The sequence below is a fragment of the Thalia democratica genome, chromosome 4 (genome assembly GCF_965202585.1).
Source record: "Thalia democratica chromosome 4, ktThaDemo2.hap1.1, whole genome shotgun sequence".
NCBI classification, from domain to species: Eukaryota; Metazoa; Chordata; class Thaliacea; order Salpida; family Salpidae; genus Thalia; species Thalia democratica.
Window position 1 is genome coordinate 22,388,349 of NC_139168.1, and position 23,981 is coordinate 22,412,329.

Consider the following 23,981-nt stretch of genomic DNA (forward strand, 5'->3'; position numbering starts at 1 on the left):
GAGGCTTATAATACTTGTATTTCTGTAATAGATTTATATTTGTGGTTCTAAATTGAACAAAAATAGTTCTCAACTTTTTTAAATATAAGGAGACAAATATACAAGATTAACTATTCAAGATTTTTATTTGCAAAACTAAGTTTAACTTTTTAAGGGACCTTTAGTTACAATTTAAATTTGAAAAATAAGAGTTAAACAGAACATGGAAGATACTATAAAGCAAAACAAATTTAAAGTTCTAAATTGAACAAAAATAGTTTTCAACTTATTTAAAAATAATAAGATAAAATATACCAGATTAATTGCTCAAGAGTTTTTTTTGTTAGAAAATTTTAATTTTTTAACTTTTTAGAATTTTGTTCTATCAAGATTTTCTAAATATTCAAAGGAACATTTCTTGAAAGGTGGTTTACCCCCTGCCCCTACACTCTTAAAGTTTTTAAATAAGCTCTTATAACATAGAACAATTGATTATAAATTGTACAAAATAATTAAATAAATTTTACTATTATGCAATAATTAAAGTGAAATATACTTCAAACTACACTGAAACTAATATCAACAAAAAAAAGTAAATGCTACTTTTAATGGCATAGGGGGTAAGGGTTGATGTGCCTTATTTTTTCAAGTTTATGTTTGACTTAGCTAGCAGTTGCTTTTCACATTTTTTAAAATTCTCAATTCCCTTTTGATATTAAGGTATGTACAAAGAAAAACAGTCCAATAGGTTCTATATAGGGTAGGACCATACAAAAAAATTGAAAATCTTTTTTAAAATCTTTTTTGTCCTCCAGAATTTAAAATTTTCTGAGTTCAATGTGAACTTAATACTAATCTTTTCTCTGGTAAAATTTGCTTATTATATTAAGTAAAAAATACTTTTTCTCAAAAGAAATAAGCAACTTCTTTCTACTTTTGGATACAAAATATTGTTGGTTGTGTGTTTGTAACTGTGTGACCGTTGAAATTTTTTTTTTTGATTTATTTAAAAAAATATTTACAACAAATCAAATAGTTACAACCACAATACAACGGAAACTTAAAAAGTTAGGAAAAACATCAAGAGTTAAGGGCTTAGCAAGGTAAAGGTTATTTTTTTTTACAAATGTACAGACATAGGAGGATAGACTTTGAAATTTATTAATTAATATAATCTTGTAGGGTTGTTGTAATGTTGTATTAATTTTGAAGATATAGTATTTTTTGTAAAAAGTTTCCTGTACAAACATATGAACTGCAATTATTTCACTGTCAATCTAAATTAATAAAATATTTACATTTTCTTTTATTTTTAAGCTTTTGACTTCAATTTTTTACAAGAAGTTGCTTAAATTATATTGTATTTATAAAAAAAACTTATTGCAAATAAAAACTTTATCTTTATTAACATAAGTGCACTTTGGTTTGAAATTTGCAAAAGTATTAATATTATATGTAAATATTCTGCAAAATTGCAAACAAACTTTTGTGTAAACTTAAAGTTCCCCGAAAAAACTAAACTATCTAGTGTACTAAGCAACTGTTCTTAAAATAACTCTTTTTGTAAACAACTTCACAGTATTAACACACATGTTTTACAGTCAAAGGGGGTCCTATCCTGTTTTTGACTAAATCCTTTTTTTGTTTTATCTCAGCTACCTGACATATTTTTTTCAATATTTATACATTTGTCACTTTGCCTGTTTTCAAGTTTTTTATCTGAAAATTTGAGGTATTAATAAACTGATAACCATATTGTTTAAATTGTATATATTTTTTTTTCTGAAATAATACATATCATATTATTTTGTATTTAATTCAAATTTCATTAAACTAAAAACAAATATTTTGAAGTTCAATGTTTTATATGGTTTTAGTAAAAAATTGAAGGTTTTTTGACTGAATTTTAAATTTATGATTTGAAATTTAAATTCCATATATTCTTGTTTCTAAGTTTTTAGGGAAAATGACCAGTTTTTTTTTAAATTGGAAAAATCTAATTTATTTTCTTCATTTTTCATATCAAATTTTAAGTTGGTTTACAACTTAGCTTGCTTTGGTTGTTCTTAGTGCAATTCTAAAACATTATTTCATGCTCAGAGAGCCATAAAAAAAAGGTCTGTTTTTGCAGAAATAGTACACCTATTTGGCAAGACACCCATAAACTGACTGTTGAAACTTAAAGATCAAAATTTCTAAGTTAGATTTATGACGTAACTATATTGTTGTTTAAATTGGCGCACAATTTGAATTAATATACTTGAGCTACAAATTTAGAAAAATTTTGTTAAATCGCCTTATTGAATAAAGATTATGTAATCAAAAGTTTTTATTTGGTAACGTGCTTTGGTGTAAATAAAAAAGAAAACAATTTTTACATGGGCGATAAAATATCTTTACAATTACAAATAATTTAACTTACTAATCAGCGGGTGCTAGTTTAAGTTTTAAAGAAGAGCTTTTGGAAATGTGGACAGTTTGCAAATAGTTCGTACCTCTTATTTAAGTTGACTTTTTTCTTAGCATTGGCTATCTCTTTTTTTTTTTAAATACAGGTTTTGCAGATGCTATGTATGCTTTTAATTTCCCAAATGTGGTGAAGGATGCTCCATTTTATGTCGTAGGTGATTTTTTTATGTTTCAAATGCCAAATGTATTTTGCTAGTTCGGTCCCGTTATCTTAATAATTTTTGAAACTGTTGTTGTGGTTGTACCATCTATTTTTAAAAGTGTTTCTAGTCGAGCCAATATAATATTCTATTTCCTTTGGAGATGTTATCGTAGCTTTGTAAATTACATTTTTTATTAAACAATTGTTATCCAAGGGGCATGAGTTGCAGGATGGGGTATTAGTGGTGACGTTTTGTTCTTCGGTTTTGTTGGTTTTATTTAGAGTTTTCTTGTTATGTTTTTGTATTATTACCTTAATATTGTTCATGCAGCTGTAAGATAGTTTACAGTTATTTCTGTTTAATATTTTATTTAATGTTTCGTTTTGCTTGCAGTGTTTATTAGTTATCTCGAAAAATGCTTTGCCGATATTAGTTTTTACGGATTGGCAGAACGGGGGGTTAAAGTAAATGATTTTCCTTGATCTTTTGTTTTCTTTTTAGTTTGGGTCTTTAAATTTTCTGTATATTTTAGCTTATGTTTGAAGTTGGCATTGTTTAAAGCATTTTGGTATGTTGCTACGTGGTTGTTAAATATTTGTTCATTTTTGAATTTAAGAATAAAATGCAAAAAGTATATATTTCTTATTGTTACTTCACAAGATATCACAAATGCAATTTTTCGCTGCCAACGGAAACAAAATTTAATTAGCTAGAGTTTTAATTTTGTTGTTTAAAATTTAAATTAATAAATACATTTTTATTTGTTAAATATTTTGGTAGGGTATAAATTTTAAATTTTGGGTAAAATTGGTTATAGAGCTTAAATGTTACTACTGTACTGCTGAAACATTAAAAAATATTAGTATACCAATTGCATAAATTCAATGAATGAAAAAAGTATACTACAGTATTATAGCAACGAAATACTTCTACAAATTATACTAATAAACATGTAAGAGTTGTTCATTTTTCCAGGTTTTTAGTGATTTCTGTTTAAAATTTCAGGTTTTTTTTAAAACTTCTAAAATTCCAAATATTTTGCCTATGTTGTCGAATTCCAGGTCTTTCCAGGATTTCATGTTTTTTGGCAACCCTGTATTTTTAATATATTACTTGATAACCTTTCAAGATTATTTTTTAATTCATTGCTGCAATACTCACTTCGGTCTATACTCTGTATTCTGAATTATGTATTTCATTTAAAACTACATGACCAGAGTTGTCAAATGTTTTCGGCAAGTTTACTTTAAAAGTACACAACTTTGGGTTTATTTTTAGTTTAAAGTTTAGTTTAAGGTTAGAAACTGTGTTTAATATTTTAAAAACATTAAAAGGATACTGTAAAGCTACTTTAAATGTGTTTTTTTAATAAAAAAACTTTTAATGATGATGAAAAAATCTTTATATATAGACTAATCTTATAGAATTCATCTACGATAGATTTTAAAGTCAAATTGAAATTTTACGACTTAAAATGTTAAAATTGTTGAAAATTTCAGGTTTTTCAAGGTTTTTTTAGTAACTTTTATTCAAAATTCCAGGTTTTTTAAGGTTTTTTTTCAATTTTTTTTAAATTCCATGTTTTTTTCAGGTTTCTTGTTTTTTGGCTACCCTGCATGACTTAGGTTTCAATTAATTTAAAATATTTGAGTTTAACTACTAAATCGACATTTAACTATACTTCAGAATTTAATGAAAAAGGAACAAATAATAGCATTACTTCTTGAAATATACTTAAAAGATGTACCTTTTGTTCTATACGGAAGTTATAAACTAAAACTTTTTATTATTTAAAACAAATTTTTGTATATTTCTTAGTTAAGTAAGAAAATTAATCAATTAGTTCTGTAGTCTGGACTCAGCTTTATTTTGAAATTTTTTTTTGTAGTTTTACAAGTTATTGAAACTTAAAGTAGTACATTTGAAAAACTTTTATAGTTCAACATAAATAATACATAATAAAGACATTGACAATTTTAAGAACGTTTAAAAAAAAGATTCTAATAGAATATATAAAGTAAAGTATAACATTTTAATAACTTATTACAGACCACCGTCTGTTACTGAGTACTTTTTTTTTTGATTTTCTAGATCTTTAAAAAAGAATCGAATCCAAGTAAATAACATAATTATGTACAACATAACATAATTAATTTTTGTACAACAAAAAGTGAAACAGGTACATTAAGTAAAAATAGAAAAATAAATCGAGCTAACAACTCGTTCAAAATTAAATTACATTGCATAACATTAATAACGCAACTTTAAAAAAAACTGCAATTAAATTTAAGAATAAAATGCAAAAAGTATATTTTTTATTGTTACTTCACAAGATATCACAAATGCAACTTTTTGCTGCCAACTGAAACAAAATTTAATTGGCTAGAGTTTTAATTTTGTTTGATTTGAGTTTGAATAGATAAATGCATTTTGATTTGTTATTTGTTTTGTAAAGTTTAAATTTTAAATTTTGGGTAAAATTGGTTAAGGAGTTTAAATGTTATTGTACTGCCTAAATATTAGTATAAGGATAACATATATTTAATGAAAAATTTCAGTACAGTATTGTGGCAATGACCAACCTTTTTATGAAAAATTTGCAAAATTAAATTTTTTTTTACAAAAATATAAAAACACGAAAATAAACCTTTATCAAAACTCTTCAAATCATACAACTTAAAATTTTCGAACTAGTTAACAAAATATTACAAAAAAAAAATTTTTAATACTTATATTTAAGCTCTTTAGATCATACAAATTGATCATTTCAGAATAAATTTAACTATGTTTTAAAAGTAAATAAAAAAATATTCAAACCTTCATCAAAGCTCTTTATATCATTGAGCTTGATAATTTCACTACTAATTAAAAATTTAATTAACTAAAACAAGAAGTAAAACTCACCTTTATCAAAGCTCTCTAAATCATACAAATTGGTAATTTGAAATAATAAAAAGTATTTAAAAAACAGTAAAGAAGAACTAACTTTATCAAAGTTTTTTTAATTATACAACTTTGTAATTTCCGAATTAATTAAATCATTTTCTAAATAAAATATCACAAAGTGTACCTTTATCGAAACTCTTTAAATCGTACAATTTGATAATTTCCGAATTGATTACAACAGCAAAAATGAGTTCTTCAGGGTCGAAAGAAATAACTGGTCTTCCCATCATCTGCATATGGCCGGTATTTTATCAAAAACATTAATTAAGTATATAAGTACACTAAGTATTTTTTTTATTAGTACTCTTTATGTTATAAAAAATATTAAAAAGAAATAATTGTTCTGCCCATCATTTGCACATTACCTTTATTTAATTAATTCATTAAAAATCCGATTAACATATTTAAAATATAATAAGTAACTTTTATTTTTAATATTACTTTTATAATAAAATGTATGTTCTACTCATCATTTGACCTTTGTTTAAAATAATTAATAAAAATTTTAAAAGATTAATTGAAATATAATAGTTATTTATATTATATTTGTATGATTAATATTGCTGTACGTTATCTGCCCACCATTTGCTTATGGCCTTTTTTGATTTAAATTAATGTTTTAGTTTATTAGATTAATTTAAATGTTTTAAGTAAATAACAATTAAATTATGCTATAAAACATATGTATACATAAATATTTGTAAAGCTTATTGAAATGACATTTATGTTCATCATTCATTTGTGTAGCATGAGCTTTGCATTTAAAACGTTATTAAAAATATTTAATGTAAAAATTTAAGTATATATATCAACTTATATGTTATGTTAAAAAACTATCCTGCCCATAATTTGCAAGTGGTCTACATTTGAATCAATATTAAAAAACATTAACTATTTGTAAAACTAATTAAATATAAAGTAAAAATTATTAACTATGAACTCCTAATTCTCGGTCAAACAAAACTTTATAAGGTTTTTCCATGTAACCTGTATGTTTGCCAATAAACAAGAAATATTTTTTATGTTAGAAATTTAGTAATTTAGAAAGCTTAAAATCAATTAAAACTTAATTTTTAAAAAACTTAAAATGTTATTTGGTCTGTATTGAAACTATTAAGTATTGAAAATCATGTAAGCATTTTTTTTATATAAATATAAATAATAACCAAAATTCATTAAATTTAAGAAATTAAGTAAATACAATTATTTCAAAAAACTTAAAACACTATCAAGCTAATATCTAAAATGTTGCATATTGAAAATTTTTTACAATTTTTATAGTTGCAGAATCTGCAGGTTACCTGACCTGTAAGTACCTTATAAAAGTTATTAATAAACTATATTTAAAAAAAATAGTGTTTAAATGTTACTAAAAGTGTTAATATTGACTTAGCAAAATCTTCAGATGAATAAAATCTACTTCCTAATATTTAAGCAGCTTGTAACTAAAAATTAAAACTAAAACTATATTTTTTTAAACTAGTAAACTATAACAGTATTAATTATACAACGTGGACACTAAACATAAAAATAAATAAATATTTGTTTATATAATAATTGGAAGTTCTGAAGACAAAAAAAATATTAAAAATAGCAGAATAAGAGTATGCTGTTAGAAAAAACTATAATGCATAAAGCTAAAGGCTGAAACAACAACATTTGTTTACATTTGTTTAAACATATTATCGTTATAGTTTTTTACGCATTCTAATTTTTTTAACAAATGTTCACCTATTGCCGATTGACTTTTTATTGGCTTATTAGTCCCATAGATCATCCAGTTTCTTAAGGCGTTGGTCACGTGTTGGTCCCTTCTTATGTGGAATCGTTGCGAAGTTCTCCCAATATACTCACTTAAATTGAGTTTAAATTATTGTTAATTCGCTACTAAGTACACGTCCCTGCCACAGTCTAACAATTTTTTGATCAAAAACCAATAAATAAAAACTCATAATCTCTAGTTAGATTTAAAAACAAAACTTAATGAACTACTATTTATAAAAACCTTGATAATTGGGTGTTGTTAAATCCCACAACCAGTTTGATCAAATACATAAGTAAAAACTTAATTTAAAAATAAAACTTAATGAAATTCGTTTATTTTACCTTGACAGTTAGGTGTCCTCAAATCCCACAATTCCATGCTGGCACTGGGGAAGTGATCTTCGGTTGGGGACATTGTTAGAGAGGTGACCATGTCTTTGTGGCCAGCGTAATATCTAAAAAAAATGATTAAATTTTGTTTATGGTATTAATAGTTATTTGTTAATGTATAAAAAATGCTTTATTTTTACATTTTTAGTGAGGTTATCATATCTTTGTGGCCAGCGTAATATCTAAAATAATTGTTAAATTTTGTTTATGGTATTAATAGTTATTTGTTAATGTATAAAAAATGCTTTATTTTTACATTTTTAGTGAGGTTACCATATCTTTGTGGCCAGCGTAATATCTAAAAAAAAATTATTAAATTTTGTTTATGGTATTAATAGTTATTTGTTAATGTATAAAAAATGCTTTATTTTTACATTGTTAGTGAGGTTACCATTTTATTGTGGCCTAAGTAATATCTAATACAAGTATATTTCAAAAGTTGTATTTATTGTAATTAGTGATCTACCGAATCCAAGATTCGGACTCGGATTCAAACGAATCCGGCCTTTTTTGACTCGGATTTGGTCGAATCCTAAATTCAAAATAAGACTCGGACTCAGATTCGGCCGAATCCTAAATTTCAAAATAAGACTTGGACTAGGATTCGGTAGACCACTTTAAATTTTTTGGATTTTACTTAAATGTTCGTCAAAAGTTAAATGAAATGTAAAAATAGGTAATAATTTCTTGCTTGAGTGGATAAAAAAATGTTTTTCACACTTATAAAAGCCTTATCAATTTTGATTTATAGTTTTGCACATAGTATAAAAACTATGACAAATTGTTTTTGGTAGACTCTCAAATAAATTTAAGTACATAGTTAAAGCGTTTAATCTCAGCTTTTTGGACAACCGCTCTCATCTATTCATCATATGTTTATTTTGTTATGTTTGCTCATTGTAATGAAATGCTGCAACTTAAGAAATAAATAAAATGCAACTTAAATATGTAACATTAAAGCAGATGCTTGCATACTTTTAGCTATATACTTTTTGTTAATATATTATCATTTATTAATTGATAAACTTAATTTATAACATATATGTTATAATTTAAAACATTTTAATACTTTATAGTAAAAACAATGTTCTAAAGAATATAAAATCTGTTTACAATAAAATATTAATTAATTTGTAATGATCTGCTGCAACTACTTGCATTATTCATTATTGAACTCTGAATATTATGAGAATATTTAGAGTTTTTTGCAGTTATGAGAAATATTGTTTTATTTCTACTATCAATGATACAACATTCCATCAAAAACCTTTTGCATAGTAATTTATAAAAGTTAAAAGAGCAGATTATACTTTTTTAGTAAGAAATTTTTGTTATATAGGTTTTTGGTTCTTTTGTATAATAGATACATCAACTATACTATCTAGCCTAATTTATATTAAATAGTTTAGAATAGTCTTTAGTATTGATAGATAAAATTCACTGATACATTATAATAAGCTAGTATAAAAGCACTGTACATTTATTATGTCAAATTTATATAACACAAATACCAAGCTGCCCGCAGAGGGTCCTAAGCACAAAGGTGCTAGAAAGTCTACTCGTCTCTAGGAAAAATATAGGCAAAAATGTCAGGTTGGCAATCTACCACAGACAGTCAACAATACTCAACTAAGACTTTGGATCTTGGCCCACCAACACCCATAGCTTAAAAATTTTAAATAAGTTTTTATTTTATAATTTTTTCTACTTTTTGAGTGAAAAATTACTATGAAGACAAAATCTTAAATTAATAAAAGTTATATCATTCTCTTTAAAGGGTTGCCAAAAACCTGGAGCCATGGAGTTTGATAATTTAGACTAAAAAACCTGAAGAAATCAGGAGCTTGAGAAACTTTGAAAAAAAACCTGGAATTTAAAACAAAAATCACTAAAAAAAACTGGAATTTTAAACAATTTTTACATATTAAGTTGTAAAATTTTCATTTGACACAATGAAATCTATCATATAGATCAAAATTTATGTCATCATCATAATTTTTTTTATCAAAAAACTTTTTTAAAGTAGCTTTACAGTATCTTTTAAATTTTTTTTACTTTGCTTTATAACCAATTTTGTTAGAAATTTTATTTTTATTGATGTCGAAAAGATGTTAAAATTTTTATAAGAATTTGAAAAATCTTGAGTTGACTCAGAACAATTTAAGGTAACTCAGGGCAGTTTTTTAACTTAAAGAATGGCAACCCTGAATATTTTAAATGTTGTTGGTAGTTTGTTTATGATCCAGCTAGATTTTGACTACACACAAACAAACAAAAAAAGCTTTGCTTCGTGTTCATGATGTGGATACAAGGTGGAACTCAACATATCTTATGCTAGAGAGACTGAAAAAGCTAAAATAAAGTGTCCGGTACTATGTGGCTAACTATAAAAACGTTCAAGATTCAAATATTACACCTAGAATGGAACTGGTTAATGAAAATGTTCTACTGCTCGAACCTTTTTTTGTAACAAAGGAGTATAGTACAAACAACGTATTGCTCTTAAGTATGATTCCGCATGCAATATCACTGACTAAATTTGTTAAATTTTATGAAAATTTAAAAGTATAAAATATTTGTAAAACTTTAGCAAAAAATATAGGAAAGGCTTGCAAATGAAGGTTCTATACGAATAACAACAACTTAAACCTAAATGACAAAAAAATTACTGTTAGTCACAACAGCTGTTGATCCACATTATCAACTTTCTGCTTTCCCTTCTTACCTCAAAAATTATGTTAAAGAGCAGCTAAAATTAAATGATAAAAGGCATACCTGTTTTGAGGCTAATCAAGGTAGTGGTTCTCCTATATTGCCACCAAAGAAACCAAAACCACAACACTCTGTAAATTTTGATTCAATGAAGTTTTCTACTTACTATTCCTTGTTTTAAATAGAATCAAACACAGCTACTTAGGAGGAAGAGAAACAAGATTCTGTTGATAAACAAAATAAAGCAAAAATAAAGGGCTTTTTTACTACAGAAAGACTGAATGCAGAAACAGAAGGGGATAAAGTCTTAAACTGGTGGAACTTTCACACGACAAAATACCCATGTATTGTCAGTTTTGCAATGAAATATTGTGCTATACCATCAAGTTCTATGTATCCTGAAAGATTATTTCCAGAAGCAGGGAATTTGTTTGAATCGATTGCTTCTTCAAAGACCGGCAAAAAACTTTTTATTTCTCCAACACAACTTGAAAAAACAAGAAAAGTCTTTTGTAGTATAACAGCATGGTTGCCACAGATCAGCTGAGACAAGTTTCTTGACTTTTCCTGACATTTTACCAAAATTTTCCTGACTTTTCTAAATCAAACTCTTAAATTAAACTTATTCTAAAATACTTAACCTAACACTTGGAACTATATAAAGCTTTCAATCTAATTTTAATACAGGTTAAAACAACAGTTTTTTTTTTGCTAAATTCAATCATCAAACTTCCATTACATCAGTTGAACCATCTGTGTATGATTGATGTATTTGCAATAAACAGCTCTTTCAGCAAAATATTTGTATTATTATTTTATAAACACAGCTTGTCTGAAAAAAGACACAATTTTTTAGCATTTCCTAACATAAATGTATCTAAATAAACCAAACGACATATAAGGAACTTTTACAATTAAAGCCTTAAATTAACAACAAACTTTCACAACTAAAATCTTAAAACAATAATGTACATGTTCAATATGTTATTAGAAAAATCTTGCAGTTTTATAAAGGATTTTACTAATTTATACCAGATGAAGGTATTGGAAATTAATTAATTTGTTAAATCTCTAGGACAATTTTGAAATTCTATTCTGACTTTAAAGGATTTTTAATTAATTTTTACCATTTGAAGGCTTTGGAAAATAAGGAATTTAAACTGACAAAATCTGACTTTTTTTTAATTTCATCAAATTTCCTGATTTTTCCTGACTTTTGTTATTTTCTTAAATTTTTCCTGATTTTTCCTGATTTCCTAACCATGTGGCAACCCTGATAACAGAGATATCTTTTGCGATTGTAGTTTGTTTTATATGTTCAAACAGTTGCTTAAGTTAATCTGTATTTCTTTTTTTTTACTGTAAAAGTGTGATCCTAAGTGGAATATAAAAACTTCTTATTACAATTGTAATTTCTATTCTTTTTCAGGCCTTTACTACAGTTGGTACAGTGCTTCTTCACTTATTCCGACACATTGGGCAAGATTTTTCTGTAAACATGTCCGGATAACTAAAAATCCGGATAACTGCAAAAAAATCAATATTTCATATAAGTATAACTGCTGCATATAATGCAATACATAATAAAAGTGCTATGGTAAAAAAAATACATAGTACATAATTGTGAGTAATGTATAATAAAATTATAAATAATAAAAGCTAAATTAATTTAATCTTTTTTAAGGTAGAAAACATATGACTTACTAACCCTCTGCAACAATTTACGTGTTTTTAGGGTCAAGCATGTTGAGTTCATCATTTATAATTCTGCCTGCCCTAACTATTAATTAAAAAATAATAATAATTTTTGTTTAAGAGAAAATATGAATTAAATTTATCTTTAAAAACAAAAAAAATAATGGCAACCTATCTCTCTAAACAAAGAATACTTTTTAAACTAAGAAACAAAAACAGTCATAAAGAAAAACTTTGACGCGTTTAAAGTCGACTTAATGGAAACATATCACTCCTAACTAACTAGTTTTTATTGGAAGTTTTACTTTGACAAGAAAGAATAAACGTTTGTTTTGTTTTTTCACGTTAAACGTTTGTATCAAACAAAGTTGTTAGTGTTCAATATTGAATTTTATTTGAATTTTTGTGTGACCGAAACTGTCCAGATAAGTGAAGTCCAGATAAGTGAATAAGCACTGTATTATATTTCAATTTATTACAGATCCATGTTTTTTCAATAGCCCTTTATTTTATAAATATGAAATTGAAATAACTTGCAAAAGTTTATGTTCTAATTCGTTTATGGTCACAATAAGAATAAACTCTTAAGTTAAACGTAAAATGTTTTAACTTTTTTGGTGATTTGTAATTTATTTATTTTGCATAACAAAAGTACAACTTAATTTATAAATAATGTTGCTTAAATGGCCATCAAAATATTGAAACTAAGTTTTGTGTATGTAGCTTAATTTTTTTTTCCAGCAAAAGATTTAAGAGATTTGTTTTAAGTTTGCTTTAAAAATAAATTATTCTAAAATAAAAAGGTATCTTTTTATTAACACGTTAAAAATATTGTTTAAATGTTTTACAAAATAAGTATTAATATAATACTTAATTATTATATATAAACTTATATTGTATTTACATAACAAGCAGATTAATTCTTTTGGATTCCAATTATTATATTATTGGGATTCAGACTCGGATTCGGCCAAATCTAAGTTTGAAATTTAGACTTTGTAAAATTCGGCCAAATTCAAAACTTTTGGATTTGGTAGATCACAATGTAATCAGTAGTGAGAAGTAACTTTGTAAAACATTGAACAGCATAATAAAGTCTGAGTAAAACACCATAACATACTTTTAGCCTATTGTGGCTTTTATTTAAGTGTATATTATAAAAAACAGTTGAGCTTACTATCAAAAATATTAAACACCACATGGTTTAAAATGTCAAAAATAAAATGCTTGACTCATGTACTTACATACTAATTTCAAGAATTACTACCATACCAAGCCAAACTCACAAAATTAAAACAACTAAACTAATAAACATTTTAGTATAATTTTATTAAGACAAAATACAATACAAACAAATGCTACCTGATGTACTTGTTGTCATGGAGCCTCTGGTACCTGATGTCATTATCAACTTTCCTGCTTGAATAAACAACAGTGGTTCCTGAATGAGTGTACTTTATGTTGGCCACTCCGTACTTCTTGCTGTACAAAGTTCTCTTTGGCTTACCCTCAGCAGCACAATCATATATTATGATGCTGTCATCGTTTGATCCTTGAAAATGCTTTTTGTTAAATTTTAATTATTTTTTTATAACTGTATTCACTTCAGCGTTTCCACTCTTGAAGGTCAAAGAAACTGTCCTGAGTGACCTTAAACTGTTGTGAGTCATCCTGAGTTTTTTCAAATCCTTGAAAAAAAAACTGGAAATTCATCAAAATTTACAAAATTCAAGTTCTTCAACAAAATTGTTTATGTAAAAAAACATAGTATTGAAACTAAATATCACCCAAAACCTAGAAATAATCTGTTTGAGACTTTTTTAATATTGTAAAACTATTATAAGTTAGAAAAAATACTATAAGTTATCTTGAGTTTTCTGAGTATTTGGCAAATCTGTTTTTTTTAAGACTTTTATTGTATATTAAAAAGTCTTTTGATAACAATTGCCAGGAACACCCTTGTTTAAAGCGAAAAATGCTAGCCTGAGTTACAGCAAGCTATCCTGAGTCAGCCTGGGTTTACAAGAAAACTGAAAAAAAAATTAGACAAAAAACTAAAAAACTATAAAGTTAATCATGCTTTTAATACCTAAAAGTATACATACATACAAATACCTATTAACATATTTTTTTTTTGAACATAACTTAGAAATAATAGTCAAAAAAAAACTAGCCTGAAAATATTAAAAACATCCTAAATTGCCTGAGTTTCAAATAAAAAATTCTAACAAGCCTGAGTCAACACAAGTTTTTCAAAAAATCAAATTAGTCTGACTTGTCCTGAGTAGGCTGAGTGTGTAGCAACGCTGGATGTGTGTTATAAAGCTATCAACATTTAATCTTTGCATTTTTTTATAGTCCATATTTATTGTAAATCATTTTCATTTTTATAAGTTCAAGAATGTACTAGTTTATTTTGTGGTTAAAACAGAATTAACAAAGGAGTTAATTAAAGTTGAAATTTTTATATTAAATGATTATTATAAATAAAATCAAAGTTAATAAGTTTCACTGCTGAATTGGTTTCACTGTTGAATATAAAACATTTAAAATAACACATTATCCAAAAATTGATAAACATTTTTAAATGTGTAGAAATTATTGATTAAAATGCTATATAATAGTCAATTAAGGGCATAGGGGGGTCGACCTAGATTTTTTCAAATTGATCTTATTTTATAGAGTTTTATCTGAGCTATCAGAAATTTTCGACCGCTTGAAAAAATTCAAAGTATTTTTTGAGATATGAGCGATAAAAGTCAGTGACCTAAATAGGTTCCTAATAGAAGGCGCAAACTAAAAATGCAAAAAAAGACATTTTCACTAAAAATCTATCTCCTCCTTCATTTTTTAAGCAACCTTATTTCAAAGAAATAATTTTTTCACAGAAAGTGTATTATTAAGTTTTAAAAAGATTCAATGCAGGAATTTTTATAATTTTGAAGAATAAAATTTTTAATAAAAAAAAAACACCTATTTTTTTTGTTTTATTTATCTAAAATTTTTATTTTTTAATATTTTCAAAATTCCAGATTCAAAGTCTTATAAATTACAAAAGGAACATTTCCTGAAAGTTTGAGGTCTTTAGCTCAAAAAATTAAGGAGGAGATAGGTTTTTAGTGATTTTTTAAATTTCCAAGGAAATTGATGTTGAAAAACTTGCGTTTCTATTGGAAACTTTTTATAAAAATTACAATATCTCAAACGTTAAATAAGAATTTTTAATTCTATAAAAACTGGTTTGTAGTTTGTATTTTAAGCTTTTATATAAGATACAATGTTATTTTTAGTCATTAAAAAAATGTCGGACCCATCCTCCCTATGCCCTTAAGTTATTGTACAAACTGAAAATTGATAAAATTGAGTTGGATTTTGTGAAATTCATACAAACAACAAACCTGTAATTAAGCTTTCACCATTTGAGTGATAATCAATTGAATTGACAACATCACTGTTCTGGCCAAAGTTTTAAGCCAATCTAAAATTTTTTAGCAAGTTTTGAGTTAGCTGTATTTGTTTTACTATTGTAATTTAGTTAGCTGTAAAACAAAGTATTTCTATTAAAAATACTTATATGGCACTTTTTGAAAAAATATTAAATTAGTTTATATACCAAGATTGCAACTATTTGAGCCAAAAAACTTTCCTGAGTGACCTGAGTAACTTTGAGTTAAAAATAATTCTGACTCTTAAAAAAAAATTTTAACTTCTAAAAATCAATAAAACTTAAAAAATATTGGTTATAATGTCAGTATTAAAATATTGAAACTAAAACAACTAAATCTCATTCAAGATCTATAAAAGGTGGACTTTTACTAAAAATTTTAACTACCCAAGTTTTTATGACTGAGTCATCCTGGCCTGAGTGATATTTAAAGGGGCATAGGGGGGTTAACACTTTCTTCTCAATTTGATGTTATTTTATATAGTTTTTACTAAGCTACAAGATGCTTTTTGCAAGTTTTAAAATTTCAAAATAATTTTTGAGATATAGCCAGTCAAAGTCAGATGCAACAATAGGTACCTTGTGAGAGGCACAAGCTAAAACAGCAAAAAATTACTATTTCACTATCTTCTCCTACGTTTTTTGAGATAACTACCTCAAAATTTCAGGAAGTTTTCCTTGATATATTTAAAAAATCATGTTAGAACAAAATATTAAAAAACTAAAAATAAAATTTTTTATAAAAAAAAACAAAAAAAACAGTTTTTTTTTTGTTATAAAATTTTTATTTTTTAACTTTTAAAAATTTTGTTCTTACAGAATTTTTTAAATATTGCAAGGAACATTTCCTTAAAATTTAAGGAAGTTATCTCAAAAAACGCAGGAGAAGATAGATTTTTAGTGAAATAGTGTATTTTTGCTGTTTTAGTTTGTGCCTCTCATAAGGAACCTATTGTTGCATCTGACTTTGAGTGGCTATATCTCAAAATCTACTTTATTAATACTTTTTTTTTACAAATATTTAAAAAAAACCCACCTATTTTAAACATTCAAAGTCTTTTAAACTATAAAAGAAACATTTCCTGAAAGTTTGAGGTCTCTAGCTTAAAATATAAAGAAAAAGGTAGATTTTTAAAGATTTTTTAAATTCCAAGAAAATTGACCACAAAAATTCTTCAGTCACTTGTTTGCATTGGAAACTTTTTATAAATATGACATTACATTAAAAGGTAAATAAGATTTTAATTCTATAAAAACTGGCTTGTTTGTACTTTAAGCTTTCATATAAGAGTCAATGTTATTTTTAGTTTAAAAAAAAAGTTACATCCCCTTATGCCCTTTAATATCAATAAAAAAAAGAGGCAAGTATAATAAAAAAATTATTATTTAATTAGTTATGAACACATGTTTTAAATCTTGTGAGACACTGTTTAAAAGTATACTTTGCTTTTTTAGTTTTATGCTAATAATGATAATCTTGTGTGTATTAACATTATTATTTTAATAAACGTTATTAATATAACTCTTCTTATTTACCATTGAATTTTTGTTGCATTTTAGTCATACCTCTTATATAAAAAATAATATAATATTTATTATTTAAGAAAGAGATGGTGTTGTGCCAATGGTGGAATATGGTTTCCACGGTCAAAATTGGCAGTGGGTTTCCAAATATTTCTAATCTTTTTTTTTGAATATATATTGTTTTAACCAACAAAAAAGCTCCCAAAATATTTGGTCCTAAGACCTGGTGGAAGAAATAACCTTAGGGTTATAGAGCCGCACACCATGTTTACCTTTTAAAGGCATAGGGAGGTTAAAACACTTTTTTCTCAATTTGATCTTACTTTATGTAGTTTTTAGTTAAGTACAAGATGCTTTTTACAGATTTTAAAAGTTCAAAATAATTTTTGAGATATAGCTGGTCAAAGTTGGAGGCAACAATAGTTCCTTATAGGAGGCGCAAACTAAAACAGCAAATAACTAGAAATCACTAAAAATTTATCTCCTCCTACTTTCTTGAGATAACAACTCCAATTTCAAGGAAATGTTTCTTGCAATATTTAGAAAATTCTGCTGTAACAAAATATGAAAATAAAAATCTCATAATATAAAACAAAAAAAAAATTTTAGCGCCTCCCTAAAGGAACCTATTGTTGCCTCCGACTTTGACCGGCTATACCTCAAAAATTATTTCAAATTTTTACAATCTGTAAAAAGTATCTTGTAGCTTAGTAAAAACTATATAAAATAATATCAAAATGTGAAAAAAGTGTTTACCTCCCTATGCCTTATGTCTTGTACAGAATTGCATATTTCTAATACAGTAACCTCTCGCTTATTTACGCACATTGTGTCCACAGAAAAAGTGCATAAAGATATGAGAGATCGTAAAGATACAAGATGTATCAAATATACTTAATATAATGGCTGTTTTTTGATATTACTTCTAGTTAAAAGCAGACTGAGGACTTTTCCACTTTTAACAATTTGTTAAGTTTACTTATGATTATAAAAACAAAAGATAAAACTATACATATACTAAAAAAAAAGAACTTAAATTTACATAAAATAATAAAACTTATAGAAAAATTTTACTAACTTTAATAATAAGTAGATTTTATCTTTATCTTTATTTGTATGTGACTTATTTGTAACTTAACATTTATATACTATTCTACCTAGCAAATTCAATTTGTAATTAAGCATTTGTTTACAAATAAGAAATGGTCAATGTCAATTTTAAAACTTGTTTCTATAGCCTTTTACAAAATTATGCATTTGGTGCTGTAATGGATTTCTTCTTTTGAACAAAAATAAGTATAATATAAGAAAAATGTTTAATAAAAATTGTTTATGTTACTACAACTTTTTTAATTTTACCTTTGCCAATATAAGGATAAAATTGTCTTGCATTGTATTAAAGATATATTGTGTTACAGAAGAACTTAAACTAAAAAAACGTCAAATGAAAATTAGAGATATGTTTACTAAAAAAAAACAATTGAGATTTATGTTAAGTCTAAATTCTATACTTATTAAGTATCACTGCTACTTTTTGCTAGGAAGTTTAATTAGATTTCTTTTTTAGATGTTTATTCATATATAGGACAAGTGTGCTGTATTATTTCTTTGTGTTTTAAACTCTCATTATTTCTTTCTACTTTCATTATTTAACACGGTTATATTTCTTTTAGAATTTTAATTTGATCTCTTACTGTTAACAAAATTTATTATATACTGAGGCATAGATGGGATCCGACCTTAGGTTCAAGGCCAAAAATAAGATCAATGAAAAGGGGATTTACCGAAGGAATTTAAAATCTGTCTTCAAAATACACATGACTTCAGATATTGAAATAGTTAAATTTCTATATAAAGGTTTCTTCAGAAATGAGTACAGCCAAAGTAAAAAAACATGTTAATTATTCAATGATTAGTTTTTTTAGCTTATATTGACATATCTTGTTTTAGCTATAACATTTTATTAAAACATGAGTTTTAATTAACATCTTGTTTTTTTAGTTTGATTATAATAATTAAAAACATGCCTTAAAGTTTTGTATATTAATGTTTTTTCTTAAGTTACTTAAAAATTGATTTCATCTGACTAAAGTTGTGTGTAAGAGCTTTTTTCATAGTTTATATTGTTTAAACAACAAAATCTCATTTTAATAAATATAACTGCTTAACTATTAGAAACATAACAAATTTCAATAAATTTGTATAAACAAATTTATTCAATAAAAAACTTATAATCAAATAAAACAGCTTTTTATTAAAATGTTAGTAGTTATGTTGCCTGAAGTTTATAAAGATTTAAAAAACATTGTTCTAAATAAATATCTTTACTAAAATTATGATTTAAGTTTAGGCATTTTAAACTTAACTTACATTTTATATTTGAGACAAGTAATCATAATATAAAGCAGATTAAATTTTACAAAGAAATAGTTAAATTTTTAGCAAGTTTTATAAAAAAAAAATTGTTAAGGTAATAAGAACCTATTTTTCACAATAGTTAAGGCCCAAGAGGGGTAAGATAGTTTTTTAAAAAATAGTTTGAATTTTAAGTTTTCAGTTCGGCTAGAAGATAGTTTTTACATTTACTTGTGCTTAAACTAGTTTTTAACATTTAAGGAAACAAAGTCAGAGAGTTTATTCAGTTCTTATTAAAATCAGTGGCACAAATTAAAAAGAAAAATAAAGTAGACTATTTCATTAAAATTATTAATCCTCACAAAGTTTATAAGCAATCATTCTTAAACAATATCAGTCTAACATTGGCTTATCAATAAACAGCCCTGTTCTAGACTTTGAAAAATTGAGTAAATTTACTTAAAAAAACCATATAACTGTTTTTAACTTGTTGGTTATAAAGTATTTACTTTTTTAATGTTTTGTAATTTTTACTATTTATTTTTTTTATATAGTAGAAGAAACTTTTTTTAAAAGTTTGAATTTATTTTCTTGAAAAGTAAGTAGAGAACTTATTGTTATTACACTTGTTTGATCTTAATTAAATTTGATTGAAATATTTGAAAATTGGAAATAAAAAACTTCTTCATAATGATTTTGTACCAGAAACATTTTACTAAACTAAACCTTAAAGTTATACTTAATTATAATTCAAGTATTCAATGAAAAACATTTTATATTGTTTAATATGAGTCTTCATTCAAGAGCTTATGTTAACTTTTGATTTAAAAGAGTATTAAACTCCTTTTCTTGTCACCTTAACATGAGATCTTATATAAAAGCTAAAGAAAAAATGGTAAGAAAGTTTTCATAAACCAACAAATATTTAATTAACTGTTGATATATTATAAGAGCATATACAAGTACATAAAACAAACTTTTATTTCTTTACATATTCTCATATATAAATGTTTTCTTAAAATTATCTACCTCAAGTTTTAAGAAACTTTACTTATAAAGTTTAACAATTTCTTGAAACTAGAATTCTAAAAATACTAAAAAAAGACATTAAGGTAAAAAAAAGATTGATAATTATAAAAGATCAATAATACATTTGTTTTTACTTTTCTACAAAGGTTTCAATACTATTAATGAAATAGTATTATAAAATATGACAAAAAGCTTCCTACAAATCATTTTTTTAGTAAATCTTACTTTGTTTTCTTTTTTATTTTTGCTTAAATAAATAAACAGTTAGATGGCTAGATAAAAAAAAATAGTATAATACATTTAAACAGGCTCCAAAACTCTAAAGAATACTACTTTTTAAGCTAATTAGTTTAAGATGAAGACTATTTAGTTAAGTTTAAAATAAGTAAAAACTTATTATTGATTAAAAATAATTGTTTTTTTAGGTTTGACAAATATATTTTGTGGATATAATTATTTTTAGTTATTGTCTTGTAGTTTTAAATAAGTCTTATAAAACATTCTTTTGAAAACCAAGTATACCAGTAATAAAATGTATTATTTTTAATTTTGATATATTTCTTTTTCAGCCATTAACTGTAGAAATTTTTGTTGAAGAAGATTTTGTAGAAGAAGATGTAGAAAACTGAGCTTCAAAAGAAATACAAGAGGAAATATCATAAAGAATGGGAAACAGATCCACAACTTAAAAGTAATTTATGACACAGCTATTTTCTAAATTGTAATGTTGTTCATACAATTTTATTGGTTCTTTAAAATTAGATATTGTAAAAAGCTGATTTGCTTGGCCAATAACCACTAAATGTTTAGACATAGTTGGTCAAAAATTTATTAATTCAATAATAGAGTACTGTTTTATCAATTAAATTAGGCCCATATTGTTAAGCTTGAAATTTATCCTAAAAGGAAAGCTTCATGAACTAAAAATTTCAACTAGTTAATGAAACATAAACAGTTTTGTTACTAATTTCAAGTATAAACTTATTTACAACCAATTTTCTCAAAAGTTTGATCAATCTTTTTCTTCTTCTCTTAAAAATATTTTAAGCAATTTACATCAAATTTTCTAGAAATTTTTTTCTAAATTAATTAATTTTACAAAAAACTATCATACATATTTTTAGTAAATAAAAAGACTGGTGATTTAAATTCAAGTAAAAGATTTTGTTTTTTTTTCAAAATTAAAATACTCCTGTATTCAATCTTTTTAGAATTTAATAATTGACTTTTTGTGAAAATTTGAAGAAGATTGCTCAAAAATGAAAGTGGACCCCTTATTCCCTTAATAATCAGTTGCAAGGTCTATTTTTGTGAAGGTAATAAACAAAAACTGTTTAAAAACATTCTTAATTTTGTGTTTTAACATATAAACATGGCATCTTTTGTACTGGATTCAGTCATGGCCTGGTGGGAATATGGTTCACTGTAAAAAGTGTAAAATTCTGTTACTCCCAAAAAAATATACACTAAAAATGCACGCAAAAACCAATAAGCACCTATTGCGTCAATTATTACCACAATCTTGTGAAAAAGATGACGGTTTCATTACAGATGAAAAAATACAGAAACACAAAATAGAAGTAAGACTTGCCTTGTACCAAGCATCGCACAACAAATGAATGCTTCTATCCACTTGCTTGATGTTTTTAAAGCAACTGGTAACACTTCAAACAGCTGTACACTTCAACGTACAAAATGTACCTCTATGACAGTCAATGTACTTGCTCCTATATTTAGAAAGTTTATTATAAGTGACATGATTTTACAGCAGTGCTCTTTCTACTTAGACGAAAGCACTGATATTTTAGGAAGTAGTTTTTTGGGTGAATAAAAAGTTATAAATATAAATTGTCTAATATTCAATGTGTATAAAATGCCCAAGTATTTCTTTACTATTATAATTATAATCATAATTAAAATTTAGGTTTTTTTGTATATGTTTTATCATATGTTAAGTTATTTCGATTTTTTTTAAATGTACACACTTATCAAGTATTGTTTTTAAGTATTTGCAAATTTGTTTACTATTAACTGATGCTAATTTTACTCCAATTACATTATTAATCACAATGATTTACCAACTTGTACTGCAATAAAAATTAGAATTCAAAATGAACTTGAAAAATATAAACAAACTGTTTTTTGTCAAAGTTTACCTAGAGTTTTGTTAAATCATTTTATTTGTATGTTTCACAAATAAAAAAAAAGTTTTTTATGTATTAAAATTTCTTTGATAAACCTAAAAAGTCTTTAGTTTAACATTACTTTGTTTATTAGAATTAGTTGTTTTTGTTATTTAAGCTGAGTTTCTTAGCAAAGTATCAGTTTTCAGTAGTTATTAAAATTTTGAATGTCAAAAATAAAACAGTTTCAGCAATTTTTTTTTACTAAACTAATTTAATTATTTTAAAAATTCTGCTTTTTTTAGTGAGATAAAAAAATAGATTAAATATTTTATGTTTTAAGTTTTACACTGTTGATTGATAACAGGTGTTAGTATTTGCTACATAAGCAACACTACCCAAAAAGCTAATTCAACTTTTCTACATTTAGAAAAGGTTGAAAACAAAACCGGTGCTGCAATAGCTCAGGGTTTTAAAGACGTTTTAAAAATTTACAACATTAAAATGCAAAATGTAGTTGCGATTTGTAGGTTTTTGTAACATACTTCTTTTGTAGTTAAATATTTTTTAACTTAAGTTTTTCAAGTCAAATTATTTATAAACAATTTTTTTTTTATTTCCTATTTAAAAAAATGGAGTTGAAGTAGTAGTTATTTAAGTAAAAAAAAATAAATTTATAACTTTTTGAAAGTATTTTAGTTCAGGTTATTTGTCATAAAGGTATTTACTAACTAAATTGATAAAATTTTAAAGATTTTGCATAACTTTTACTGTACTATACATTTTTTCAAAGTTTGTTAACCATTCTTTCCATTAAAAAACCAGTTGAAGTGTGTTGATTCGTTACCACACAGAAACATATGTTGGTACAATAAAGGAAAATTACTGTATAATTTGTTTTTATAAATCAATTTTGATCATAAATTTTTATTTTAATATGATTACTTGAAAAACTACCTAAAACAGTATAGATTGATAGTACTGTAATTTTTTTTAATTAGCTCTAGTTTTATGTTACTTAATATAGTTTTCTAATCAATAAAACTATGTTTTTATTTTTATTTTTTAAGAACTTTTGTACTACTCCATGAATACTGGATGGGTTAATTGAAGAATGAATTGATATTAAGAAATTAATAAAATAAACTTTTAAAGTTTAACCTTTTTTTGTCGACTTTTAAATGAACTACAAATTTTTTTTAACTGTTCTATAACTAAATTTTGACAGATAGATGGTTAAAGTTGGAGAACACAATAATATTCTTATGGGAAAGGAAATATAAATGATCGACTAAAAGAAACTCACCATCTTCATTTTTCAAGCAAGCACAGTCAAGTTTTCTGAAAAACTTACTTACACAACTGTTGAAAAGTTCAAGTTAAAAACAGTTTAATCACACTAGATTT

General features: G+C 24.9%; 1 pseudogene; it reads right to left on the reverse strand.

Moving 5' to 3' along the window:
• Positions 1 to 5,629: 5,629 nt before the first annotated feature.
• On the reverse strand, positions 5,630 to 23,889 carry LOC145833131 (WD repeat-containing protein 82-like; annotated as a pseudogene).
• Between the last annotated feature and the right edge of the window lie 92 nt (positions 23,890 to 23,981).